General features: G+C 39.5%; 1 long non-coding RNA gene across 1 annotated transcript; it reads left to right on the top strand.

Annotated features, from left to right (window-relative positions):
- The first annotated feature begins 1,445 nt into the window (after positions 1 to 1,445).
- On the top strand, positions 1,446 to 2,708 carry LOC306942136. The gene is made up of 2 exons (XR_013792244.1): positions 1,446 to 1,550; positions 1,638 to 2,708. It is a non-coding gene; the product is annotated as an uncharacterized lncRNA (long non-coding RNA).
- The last annotated feature ends 958 nt before the right edge of the window (positions 2,709 to 3,666 follow it).

Below are 3,666 nucleotides of genomic sequence, written 5' to 3'. Positions count from 1 at the left end.
TGTGCGCTTCACTTTCCTCTTCTTCTTCTTTTTTTTTTTACCAATACGCCCTTTTTTCACTTTTAGAAATTCCGTTGCCCTCTTCAGTTTCTTGCCCGACTAGATACAGTTGGGTGCCACCGATGTTGTCCCTTATCATTTGACCCATTTAGGCCTGACCTCAAAACTTTTAAAAATCCTTCTAAATCCTGAAAAAATCCTTCTAAATTTTCACGATTTTTCAAAAATAGCAGACCTACAAGCTCGTAGCGCGCCACTCGGTGGCGCGCTATGAGCTTGTAGATCTGCTATTTTTCAATAGCTAAATTATAACATAATGTTTAAAACACCAAAAGGGGTTCCCGCCCAAAATGGGTTAACTGTCCTTTTGCGCAGATCACGCAAACCTCAGCAAAAAGAAAAGGACAATATCGATGGCCTCCAACTGTAGATATTTCTTCCCCCCTCCTTTTGGCTCAAGCATTAGCATGTGGATACAACAGGTCAATGAACTTTTTTTTAAAGGACAGTACAACACAATTGGGTCCATTGGACCCACACATTTTATTCTTTTCTTAAAAAAAGAAGAAGAAGAAGACAGAAACAAGTAAGATCACCAATGCACATATAGGAGGCTATACACAGGGACAGCTAGGACAGAAGAAAAATGTTTCTTGTAATGTTTATCTAAATTGAAACTCCCAAGAGTATACGAATGTAACCAAACGGGGCCCTTAAGATAGGACGTACCTGTGGATATCCTATACTGTAACTCAGAGCATGTACGGATGTAACCAAATGGACCCGTACCGTACGTGTCCATTTGGTTACATCCATATGCTCTCGGAGTTGAAATGAACCGTGCGGAGTCAGAACCCAGTTCCATGATCCTCTCTCTCTCTCTCCACACTTTCACTGGGCCTTATATCCCCTGTAACCCAATGCATTGACACCCAGGACCGATGGGAGTCTTGAAACTGGACACTACTAATTGTGTCTGTGTGCGTTTCTGTCGACAGATGTGTGAGTCATACAACACTCCCGCGACAACGAAACTGCTCTGTCCTTTGTCCGATAGTGGATAGGTCACAGTTTCCCTGTTTGTTTTGTGTCTGACCTGTTGTTGAAAGTTCCACCCAGTCCAGTTTTGTCAGAGTTTTGAGGGTTTTTTTCTTTGGGGGGGGGGGGGGGATAGGCGCACAGTACACATACTTGTGTACGATGCAGCTTACTCTTTGTTGGTAAATGGTATACATACATCCAGTGGTTCTCAAAGTGGGGGTCCGAGGATCCCTGGGGTCCTTGAGGGCGGGGGTCGCCAGAAAAATGACTTGACATAGCATCAGAATTCACTTTAGCCCCTATGTACAGCGACTATTGGAAAGATATCCACAACCCACAAGCTCCCGGCGTTGTGAGCTTGTGGATGTGCTATTTTCCCAAAAAAAAAACATCTTTGGGGAGAAGAATTTAATATTTCTAAAATAGTTTTACTACACCAATCCTGTATGGGGGGTCCCCGGCACAAAATATATTCAGATGGGAGTCCTTAAAGAAGGTGCCTGAAGAAGGTCAGTAGTAGCCTGGTTTCCAGCCCATAGACCCCATGCACCCACTCGACTGAGCGCACTGGTCTCAGAGTCTGACAATCAGGCTAGGTCAGTAGCCTAGACCGAAAGCTTGCAAAATAAATACTTTGATTGTGCACAGATCTATTCATTATCCCTTTGTGACACCTTTTCAGCGGATGAGCGGTGGTTCTTTTTTACTTTTTTGTCAGATGGGGGTGCTTGTCATGAAAACGTTTGAGAATCACTGGCGTGCTTGTATGATGCAGCTTATCTGTGTTGGACATGCAAATGTTCTGCGCACGGTAGTTTTTGGACCACAGACAGACTCATGCAAATCTCCAGCATTCCTGTTCGAGCTGTTAGGCCTTTTGGTCAACGGTTCGGAATTATGCAATGACTAACTATTTCAAACCCCCCCGATCGAGATGAGCGCTCCACAAGACGAAACGATGGCGTTAAATGACGTTGTGTTACTTTTGAAAAAAGGAAGAAGGAGAAAAAAAAAAGAATAACAACAGAGAAGTTGCCTTAACTCTTGCTTGTATAATCTCTACAGTTAAGACAATGATGCTTGCTTGTAAAGACTCTCTCCCCCACACTTTGTACAAAATGAAATATACAACACAAAAAAAACAACGACTTTGTTATCTTGCTAGTGTCAATGTATAGATGATGAGCTTTTTCTGTATCTTGTATGGACCGTCACAGTTTTTGCTAAGAAAAAAAAGAAAGAAAGAAGGAAATTCAGAAAACTCCCAGCTCCTTATTCCCTTAAACATCCAATCCGTTCTACGTTTTAACTTGTGGTGGACTGTCAACTTTTTTGTGTACATTTTATAGTATTATTTATTGTTGACAAGTTTTTTGCATTTGCAAATAATGAAAAAAAGAGAGCAAAAAAAAAAGAAGAAGATTGTTTGACCTGAACATTCAAGTGTAAATGCCTGGTGAAAAGTGAAAATGTTTTTTTTATAATTAAAAATGGAGAAATTATGATACGAGGAGATTATCCTTGTCTTTTTCTTATGACGTTGTAACATGTAGGCTACATGAAACGTGGCCAAAATTGCTTTGGCATTTATTTTTTTTGTGTTGTAACAGTATTTGTTTTATGCAGTGAATTGCTCATGAAGACAAATAAATATGAGGCGCACACTGCTCCGTTTCCCCTGGCTCATATCTGTGCAAATACACTGAACATAAACACACGTGGCCAAAATTGATACAATTACATCAATAATTGTAATTGTATCAAAAAAGTGAAAATAGTTACATGGGGTAGGTCGGGTAGGCCTATAGTATAGTATAGTATAGTATAGTATAGTATAGTATAGTATAGTATAGTTACACTTCATAACCCAATTTGTTAAATCATGAATGACATTCATGAAAAAACAACAAATCAAATGGCATTGTCATTTGCAAAGCATGTCAACTTTGTTGTGCTAATTACATTGCCTGTTCTAAAGTGTAACAGCCCACTATTCCTCAACAACAAAGGGATATTACTGTGATACTTAATGGACTTTATGAAGAAAATTAAGTAGGCTATTTTAATGTCATGGATGGAGAGGGGGAAATATTTTAAGCCTGTAGTCTCTCACGCCATCTTGTGGCTTCACAGCATATTACAGTTCTGAATATTGAAGGGAAGTACAGTAGCCTAGTACTGTAGGTAGGATATTTAATACATAGGAACACAGCATACTCCACCTAACTCCATTTTTTAGTTTATTTTGAAATTGTTTTTCATAAATCAATGCTGTTGAACACCCTTTATGTCGTGTGTGTTGGTTAAAAATATTGAACCAATGAAAAGTAGTGAAAAGCACTTCGACAAAAACCTCCTAACTTCACTTGGGCTGGATGTTTTTTAATTTCCTGAAAAATGAACATTTTGGAGTTATAGGTGGTTTCTTCCAGACAGCAAAGATATGTAGGCTAGATAATGAATAAAGAAATAAAGCAATGCGAATAAATCAATAAAGAGTGACATAACAAAAATGTGAACATTTGAAGTTAAACACCAACGTGTGTGTGTGTGTGTGTGTGTGTGTGTGTGTGTGTGTGTGTGTGTGTGTGTGTGTGTGTGTGTGTGTGTGTGTCAGTGTGTCAG

The sequence above is a fragment of the Electrona antarctica genome (assembly GCF_951216825.1).
Source record: "Electrona antarctica genome assembly, chromosome: 18".
Taxonomy (NCBI): Eukaryota; Metazoa; Chordata; class Actinopteri; order Myctophiformes; family Myctophidae; genus Electrona; species Electrona antarctica.
Note: the sequence above shows the minus strand (reverse complement) of the source record. Positions and strands in the feature narration are given on the sequence as shown.